Raw genomic sequence first — 10520 nt, forward strand, 5'->3', positions numbered from 1 at the left:
CCAGAGCACCTCGCCACGAGTAGCCAGCCCCAAAGAGGTGTCCGTCATTCAATATGTAAAAATTCAAATAACAATAAATCTCTATCGATTGTCGAAAATAACTCCAAAATAATAGATAACAAATTTTGTGTAAGACAAACTAAATACACTATACACACATCCATAGCCAAAAAACAATTAAAAGACCTCGAAGACACGGGTTCTTCGACATGCCTTATTCAAAAGTCTTCTATAGAACTTTATTCGCAGTTAAAACTCAACGATGACAAAATAAAATTAAAATGTAAAATATAATGATCAATAGTTAATTTAATAAATAATAATGTTTAAGTATCAAAGCATAAATCAAAACAGTAATGATTATTTGATCTTTGATAGTACAGTAACGTTATAGTGTTTGTTTTATTTTATACTCTTTGACAGCTGTCAACAGATTGAGAGAGTCCTTATGCTAATTCACGTGTTAAAAGTTCCTCATGTAATTAAATTTGTGCTTCTTAAACTTATATTCTCGTTTGATTAGATGATATCTACTAAACAAAGTTGGTGCCGAAACCCGGGAGTGAAGAATGAAGGAAATATTGAAAGTATGTGTGACGACAAGATGAGTTATTGGAGCGAGTTAACAAAGCGCGAATTAATTACAAAAAGACACCTAAAGATCGGCTTACTGTGACATATTGAAACGAAAATAGAAGCGTTGGAAAAACCGTGGGATTCATTTTTGAACAATCACCATGAGATGGTTGCATCTATTGACAAATCAGAGAAGTGTAAAATAGGTTATTTTTCTGAAGATATGTATTCACAATTTGAGAATGTCTATGAAAGTTACAAGGTTAAACTAAGAGATGATTTGGGACATAAACCTACTTCAAGAGTGAATTTGTCTAATAATTAACCTAGTACTTTGGCAACAATAAATGATTTGAAGTTACCCACAATTCATCTACCAAAATTAATCCTTATAACTAACTAACCGATTACTATGCCTGTAGACGATAACATATAAAATTTATTAGCCAAATAAATAAATAAAAGCATTGGAAAGACTTGAAATTTTTTCATACGGCTTATATGAACGAAGAAGTGAGGTGAGAAGAAAAAAAAGTTTTGTGTATTTCGAGAGCTTATTAAAGAAGACAAAGACGATTGAGATGAGATTCCCAATATTGGAAGACATAATAAAAGATGGGAAATCTAATAAAGATGAGAATAAAGCGGAAGAGGAGGCATCCACTTGGAAACAAATTAATCCAAAGCAAAATATTGTTTATGACATAAACCACTGAGAAACCCAAAAATTCATCCAGTTCATAGAAGATTTGGAAAATTATTTTAAGAAGGTTCCTACAAATGGACTTGAAGTGGAGATAGCACGTGAATATCTAAAAGACGTAACAAAACATTACGCACGTGTAAATTGTGTAAACAGGACGAAATTTAATTTCTTTAGGGTCTTTTGGAGCGAAGATGAGCTAAACAAGAAGGTTCTTAGTACAAAATAAGTGGAACAAACAAGTTGTTAAGGCCTACATGTTGAGGCCAACAGATGACGTCGCGGCGCACCGCCGGCTGCGACTTGCTGCTGTGACGGTGGCAGCAGGTGCCACTAGAGGGCGCTTCTGCGGGCGGCGAGGCGCGCCGCAGGGAGCGAGGGGGGCAATGCAGCGGGGAACAAGACGACGCACGCGTTGAAGAAAGAACGTTCGTCGACAACCATCGCCCTGACCACACGCGTCCATTCTTCGTCAAGTCACGTCAGGTCCCGAACACAAGTATATCCGACGATGTTTGGTTATTTCTTTTCTAACCACAGGCGTCCAATTATTCATATACTAATTTGATGTTTGATGTTTGTTACTTCCGAGTGTTGTATTCGCAACCATCATGGTCAGGACCCAAACAATAAGAAATGGCGTAAACCAGACGAAGTTAAGAAAAATGATGGGAGAGTGAATGAATTTCAAATTGTTAATGCCAGCCAGAAAAGCCAGGTTCGAATTAGTTCTCGATTCAACCGCTGAAGATTTAAAAGGGAACAAAGCTTCTATTATGATGAAAATGGGTTGGAAGCCTGAACAGACTCTTGGAAAGAAAAATAAGGAATTACAAAAACCCATAAACATCAAGGGACAATTGAATCGTAATGGCGTTAGTTATGAATACGTAGGGAACCTTATACCCTTTGATTGACGTATTCAAATTCGTGACTGCACAGCTGACCGGGGTCATTGCCTGTATTTCCGACTCTTTCTTCTACTTGTTAAGTGTTGTACTCTCCTCCTTTTTATTGTGTTGTGAACTTTTGTGTTTGGTGTAGAATAGATTATATTGGACGAATAACGGTCGAATTATTTAAACCTGCCACCGTCACCAGCTCATTACCGAATAGTGTTGCGGCTCACTGTTGGCAACACTGCCCGCCATAGACGCGCGTTGACGCGTCACACTTTCCTTCTTCTGTGTGTGTGTGAATGAGAAACCGCGGCCGCGGTCTCTAAAAGGAAAATTGGCAAAAAGGGTAATTTATACATTTTCAAAATATTGACAAATAGTAATAAAAATCTGTCAATTATACCTGTTAAAGCATTACAAATTAGAAGAGCAATACGACAGCGTAGTACAAAAACATTCTTTGAGACTCAAACTCTGTGAATAATTTGATAAGACCAATAATATTGGGTTTTCATTGGATGAACCAAATATAATTTTAATTGATTTAAAGCACAAAAGTGTTGGAATAGAATTTAAAGCAAATGATGAAGACTTCATACCGTTTAGGAATCTATCGGAAGCACATCTTTGTACTAATAACATAGAAAAGGAATATGTTTTAGAAAGTGTAAAATTTGGAACCACTTAACAGATTTCGATAAATGCAAAGTAAAACTTATCTTGATAAGCCCATCGGCGAGTGTTGATGGTGTGCACACGAGTCATGGAATCGAAGAGTGTTCGCGAACATTGTTTACTTAAAGTTCAGAGGAGGGATCCCAGCTCAGTTATATAACATTCTATTAGAGGAACCAATTATTGACACAGTGAAGACCGGTAGCCGGCTGTTGACCTCACCGTCTGATACTCAGGAGACTAGCAAGGAGCGGCAGTAGCATCTCACAAAGAAAACAGACCTCGGTGGAACCTTTTTTATTTTAATTTTGTTTCCCTTTTTTATCACTTATTTTTTTTGTCCCACAAATAAAAAAAAATAACGTAACAAGTTGCATTAAATAAGTACAAAGATATGTTTGCTGATTGTTCGAACCAGAGACATTCATATTTTATCTGTGCTATTCCCCCATTTTTTGCTCTGTGACAGATTTATTATAATCTTGGAGACGATTCCACTTGCTTCTTTGAAATCAACCTAATTAATAGAACAAAAATGGAAGAAAACAGAGTTATTTCATTCAGAGTATTTGAAAAATAATCTAAAAATGAACTTTTATGGATATGTTAGTTGAATTTCAGAAAGTTCACAAAGGCCATTTAAATATTTGACAGAATCATAGATACACAGTCTATGACAATATAGACGTGACACATACATGAAAAGAAAGAAGACAAAATAAATATGCTCAAGTCAGCATACCAGCCACCGACAAGGTGCTTACACGGTGAAAAAGTCATCTGAAGTGATTGCTTATACGACAACGCGAAAACACAACGGGCGTGTCAATTTCGGTTAGAAAACAGCGTCGCTCGAAAGTCGGTTTCGCGTTTAGAATCATTATATTGCATACGGGTGCATCTTCCGGCAGTATCATTGGTGCTATAGACTTGACAGAACCAGACTTGACACGATTCACACTGACAAAGACCAGGAACCTGCAGTAGGTGAGGCGATCGAGCTGGTAAGTACCCAATCACCCTCCGTTTCAAAAGCCGCTGCAGTGGGTATCAAAACATACGAAACTTGTGAGTCAAAGAAAAGTTATTTATGGAGAGTTGGATGGACAATTTTTACAATTCGTCAGCACTTGCGCGTAAATTAAAATCTATAGGGATTGACTGCGTTGGCACGCTTAGAAGCAACCGTCAGTTTGTTCTGGATGCTCTAAGCAATTCAACCAAGGCAAATATTGGTGTGTTAATTTTTAAAAAGCCTTTTCAAATATCTTGTATAGCTGGTCGTTAACTGAAGTTGTTACTTAGAAGTATTCTATGTTTCCAAAGGGTCGCACTGCATCCGCTTCTTTTGGACGGTGGTGACCGAAGTCCAGTCGCTTGCTTCGGTTGGGACATACGAAAGCGATGGGCGCTCCCGGCGGAAGGGTTTGCAGCCCGACCGCCATTGGGTCTTATACAAAGCAACGAGTCCGGAATGTCATATATCTGGTGAGCTTGACCCATTCTCCGGCCACTCGAAGCGGGGCCTCGGCCCAGGGATCGGTGGCTGGTTGGACGTGTGCGGTGTGTGAACGCTCGTGCAGCACAAAAAAGGGGTTTGGGAGTTCACCAACGTCGTGCCCACCCGTTGAAGACGCATATGGAAGCGGCACACGCATCGGTGAAGAGGAGGTGGCATTGAAGGCATGCATGGAAGTGAAGTTGTTGAAGAGACTGCCCGCTATACAAATGTAGACCTGCTCAATTGCATGACGGAGTTCGACAGATCCCTTGAAGCAATCAAAGGAAGTGGTGGTAGTGAATACAGGAGGCTGGTACAGAAGTGCCGGGAGGAATTAACAAAGTACATAATGCGAGGCTCCTTTTGGTGGTAGCGGCGAGAGCGCGAAGCGCTTCTTCTTTAACAAATCGAACGTGACGTAGACCGACAACGAAATGCCGGATTGTCGAAGTAATAGACGACGCGCGTAGGCATAGGCGGTCTGGACGGTATACGCCCGAAGGAGTCGCGTCAAGTTCCTTGTTAGCTTTAAGTAAAGAATAAATTTGAGATTTTCGGACACAAGATGTAAAAATCAACCAGAAAAGTGACTTGTTTTAGTTAACTTTGTGCATAAAATAATAAATAAATTATTGTTAATAGTTGTAGTAGTCTTAGCTTTTAAGTATATATTTTGTAACTTTGTGCAAAAAGAATTAAATAAGTAAATAAAAAATGCCGCGTCACATGGAATGTGTCTCAAAGGACTACAAAAAAAACAAATGTCATCTGTCATTGTCACTGTCACATGTCTGGTGAACGTATTTTCACCTCACCGAGGCTTAACACTCGGGTTTTTTCTACACAGTTGTCCACAAATAGGAGTTCGCAATCGAATTTTATCTAACAGCACCAGACTGGCTTTCTCTTCTCTTCTGCTTCGCAGGTTGATTCGACAAGTGTCCGTCCAAATCGGAGTCAAAAAGATCTACTCTAACTGCTCTGCCAAAGAACGGCGGATAAACCTCATTGTATTTTGCTTCAGCAATAGTTTGTCTTCCTAACCTTCAGAAGCCGCCACAACCAATAAATATACGTAAACACAATAGTCTATTTCAAATGAATATGCTCACTTTATAATAGAAAGATAGTTGAATCATCTCTTTGGCAGCCTTTTTTTTTTTTATAATACGAGGTGACAAACGAGCAAGCGGCCACCTAAATCCACCGAAATGGAAAGCGACCGCTGCCCATAAACATCCGCAATTGCAGATGCGTTGCCTACCCTAATTGACGGAGGAGGAGACGCACATAAAGAGGACATTTCCCTTCCTATGCGTCTCCTCCACCGTCAAGTCCACTTTTCCCTCCCATCCTTTCCCCTTAAGAAAAGGGTGGAAAGGAAAAGGGACTAAAGTTAGGCCTCCGGCACCACACTCATCAGACGAAACGCGGAATTGCTTCCACTTCACGCCTGTTTTCTGTGTGGTCGTGGTATTACACCGGGCGAGCCGGCCCATTCGTGCGAAGATGTTAAAGCGGGCACTACCACTATTAAAACTTTTACAGTCAGACCGAAACCCACAGTCCTTGCAAATTTTATTTTAAAGCATCACACCAATCTTTAAAATGGATTTAAATCGCGAATTACAGACTGCTCTAATGATATGAAGTTTTAAACGCAACTTAGAGAACTCCTCGGATAATTATTCATTCAGATTGCACTCAGATTGCAGATAATTCCTACTATAAAGGTAGCCGTTCTCTTGAAGATGGACGGCTCAACAGAGTTTCTGAACTACATTGGTCTTAGATCCACTAGTTTCCTGTTTGTGAGGACGAGACCGTAACTTGACTATTCCTCAGCAGGATTCTGTGCAATAACTGTTTTGTTTAGAAATAATTCTCCTTTTAATACATACAGACACTCCAATTTCATTATATGTGTAGGGGAAACAAGACTTTGGCATGTAAGTATATTAATAGATGCACTGAGGGGTCCTATCAGTCCTCGGTCCACAACTCCGGACAGCTGCGCCTCGAGACACTTTGTAACTGTCAGACTTATTAAAAATATTTGAAATCAATGATTGTATCTTGGCTATGGTCACCCTAATAGACATTTAAAGCAACCTTACACCTTGATCCTAACCAAAAAAGCCTTGTAAATTAAGAATTCCACCTAATAATAAAACCTATGAAAGGGAAAGTCAGGGAATAGTCTAGCTAAAAAAACTCCCAAAGTAACACAACATAGTAGTAAATAACAAATAGTAAATGTTGTAAAAATAAAGGAATACTGTCAGAATTTTAACTGGGTAGTAAATCAACTGAAGTTATAGAATACCAGACCATTTACTATTGGATTATTTAGAAATTATTGGCTCGATTTTAAAAATTAAATCACCATTAGAAAGGTAACTTATCTGTTAATAACATGGACTATAATTTACATTATTATTGCAAAGAGTCAAAGTAAAACAATTGTAAAATACAATCTAACAGGTTTCTTAATAATTACCAATTGTAATAAACCCACAAATCTGTATTTCATTATCACACTGAGGGGCTCGGAGACTTACACTGCATTCACTTAACAATCTTTGAAAATCTTCTCTGATATGTTCAGACAACACAATGTTTCTTTTAGAGACAACAATAATAAAAATGTTAAAAAATCTGCTAAAATAGCCCAAAAATCACCAAACTTTAGCCATTTTTTTTAAAATATAACATTTGTAGGTAATCAAAATGACAATTTTAAAGTAATTTACCTTAAAAACAACCAAATATTTGAGAATCCAAACATATAGTGACTCCCATAAGAATTTTCCATTTTTATTTATTGCAAGATATTTGCAAGAACACGACCAAAAGACAAAGACACATTTTCGATATTGCTTTCATACTAAAGATTTCCTCACTGCTACATAAAACTGTTTCTCAAATAGAAATTAAAATTTACCCTCACTTACAAACATAAGTCGTTAAAATAACGAACATTGTATTGGTGTAAACCATAAAATATTAATCAAATTTTAACAAACCATTTTGTTCATTTCAGAGGTAGTCGCTGAAACATCATCCATGTTCATATCAAAGTTACTTCTATAATAAGAAATTTGACTTTTTAGATTCGTAAAATACGACTATATACGACAAAAAAAAAACAATTTCACAACTCCTAATAATTTGTTTGTCCCAGACATTTTCTTAATTCGTAATAAAGAACGAAGATTCTAGAAGACATTTTAAACAAATACCAAAACAAAACGTGAAAACAAATACGACCAATTCTTAACGAAGGAGAATTAAATAAAAGCACATTTTTAGTGCGAAAAAATCCTTCGACGATCAAATCACACTTTGAAAAGAATTATTTTTAACAAACAAATGACAAACAACCGAAACAGTTGAGTGAAAAAAAATACACTGACATTTTTGCTCGGATCAAATTTTACCACATTACTGGCAACAAGGATAGAATACATGTATCACATTCCAGTGACTGTCTTACCCAATATGGAATACACTTTCAAGTGCTATAGCCATGTCATACGTTAACTGTCGTACAATTAGATGGCGTGACGATTGAGAATGACATCTAATTATATGCAAATTTACCCATAGTTCGTATGTTTGATACAATCTTGTGAACTGCCATACAGGCTACTAATCCGTTTCACTTGATTTTCACTCGCATTACGCCAGTAAATGGAATGCATATTACCGTAACCATTACCAACGACAGATTGTATAGACTCACTGGCGTCAGTTAGTGACAACAATACGTCAGTCCAGCTTTAGATCGCTATTGTTCAACTGGACTGACCGAGTGTGTACCAGGCATTATGTAGACGCATACTGGCAGCAGAGAATCAAACAAATTCAATCGGCCAATAGAAAACTATACGTTAGCGTCATATTTTGACCAATGAGAAAGCTGCACGTTTGAATATTGCCATTGTTATAATTTCGAGATTCCACAAATAATATCACAATATCGTAAAATATGGAGTTTAAATTGCTAATTTCCGTGGGTCTGATGACGCTAAAGTACAATCATTTATTGTGTATGCAAAACAAAACTGTGTTAAAAAATGTAAAGTTCACATAATCTTTACAGTTTCTCCCAAAAGTGTAACAATTTGTGGGCATGAATCAATTTAACCAATTTCTAACAGAACTTTAATCATACGTTCCGAATAATTTAATTTTAATAACTAAATATTTCGGAAGAAAATAGGAAATCCGGAATTTCTGGTAACACAAAAACCAAAAACAAGAATCCACAGATCCACTAAACCAGTCATAGAGTTTCTGTTTTTTTAGGCTTGCGTATATAATTAAAAATTTATTAATTAATAACACCTTGTTTGCTTAATTAAAGAAAATCGACATTCACTAATTATGTTGTTTATTTTTTTCAAAAAAATATTTTTTTAGTCTGGCGAAAACACAACTGTCATTTGTTCTGTGACGTCACGCTGTTGATTAGAATCTGTGGAATAGACAGGTGTGTTAGGAAATGGAATTTGCCAAATTCAAATTCAAGATACAAAGTTTGAAATGTTTTTGTGATTATTTACTAGCTTTCGTCCGCGCGAAATTAAGAAAAAACAAATACAAGTAACGTTTGTGTTCTTTCATCGAGTTCCGTTCAGCCGTTTAGGTTACATATCCTAACAAACATCCGTTCAAACTTTCGCATTTATATTAGTAATATATATGCGTAAAGTGTGTCCTGTCCATCTCCATTTGAGTTGTCTTATTGTTGTGATGATGTTAGTGTAGTTTTTTTGCCATTATTGTACATTTAACTTTGTCTAATTTCTTTATGTTCAACATACTTCTTTCCATTGACTTTTGGCAAACTTTTTCGTATAACATTTATTCAATTCCGTGAAACATTTTTTATGTTAAAGTAAACTTTTGTAAGTTTTGTGCTGTACAACTGAGTTTTCTTAGTAAAAATGCTTTTATTTACTTAAAATATAATCTTTTACAACCTGTATTGTTGGGAGAATTTTAATTCTCTTCGCTTAAATTTTATGATTACAAGGAACTATATTGAAAAAGTATGGTAGGATATGAAAAAGGAGACCCTGGAACCTTTGTCTATGTCATTAGAGGCCACCGAGGGGGTTTTAGTTGGTCAAATCTTACATAACCCTGCCTTCCCCCTGAATGCAAGGTATCTTTTGAAGATTTCCCCCGAGACACAGTAGCCAATTTAAATTATTTCTAATCCAGTGAAGCAGCGGGATGAATTTGTTTTAAAAAGTTTCTTATGAGAAACAGAGAAGTTTAATTTTTTCTGCAAATAAATGGGACAATACAAGGGCATGGGAAGATGGCAAGAGATGTAGAGGTTTGATAGTAGCAAAGTTTGCTTTAACATCTTCAGACAGGCGTGAAGTGGGAGCAATTCTGCGTTTCTGCAATTCACTCTGGAAACTTGATCTTTAGTAATGGATAGGGATGACAAAAAATTTGAAACATTAGGCGTACAGAGTTTGTCTTGACTAGGAAGATGAGTGGCAGTAGTATGGTCATAAACTGACGGGAATTGATTTGCAAAGAGATCACAATTATTGGGTCCATTGGTTGGATTGGATTTCACGGTGGAGACGCATAGGAAGAGGAATTATCTTCTTTCTGTGCGTCTCCTCTTCTGTCAATCAAGGGTAGGCAATGCCCCTGCAATGTTTATGGGCAGTGGTCGCTTTCCATTTTGGTGGATTCAGGTGGCCGCTTGCTCTTTGCCATCTTATATTATTAAAAAAGGTAGAAATTGAGATCTGATGGTTTTTTAAAAGGTTGTTAGGATGTTCGCGTATTGTATTGTATTGTGCAATGTGAGTCATTCGCGTATTGAAGTATTTCAAGAATAAAAAATATAATATAATGACTAGAGTCAAGCTCAACAGGGTCTTCTTTCCCTGCTGATTCTCCCAAGCCCGTTCCCTTGGCTGTGGTTTCGCTAGATAGTAGATAGGGACAGTGGGAATCTCGTTAATCCATTCATGCGCGTCACTAATTAGATGACAAATACAAATACAAATATTTTATTGGTAATCGAATTACAAGTCATAATTTTTTTTTTAAAAAATAAAAAACTTTACATATATTAAAAATGACTGAATAAGAATTGGGTACATAAAACAATCATGGAAGCAAAAATTCT

The sequence above is a fragment of the Papilio polytes genome, unplaced genomic scaffold, assembly GCF_000836215.1.
Source record: "Papilio polytes unplaced genomic scaffold, Ppol_1.0 DF824493.1, whole genome shotgun sequence".
Classification (NCBI taxonomy): Eukaryota; Metazoa; Arthropoda; class Insecta; order Lepidoptera; family Papilionidae; genus Papilio; species Papilio polytes.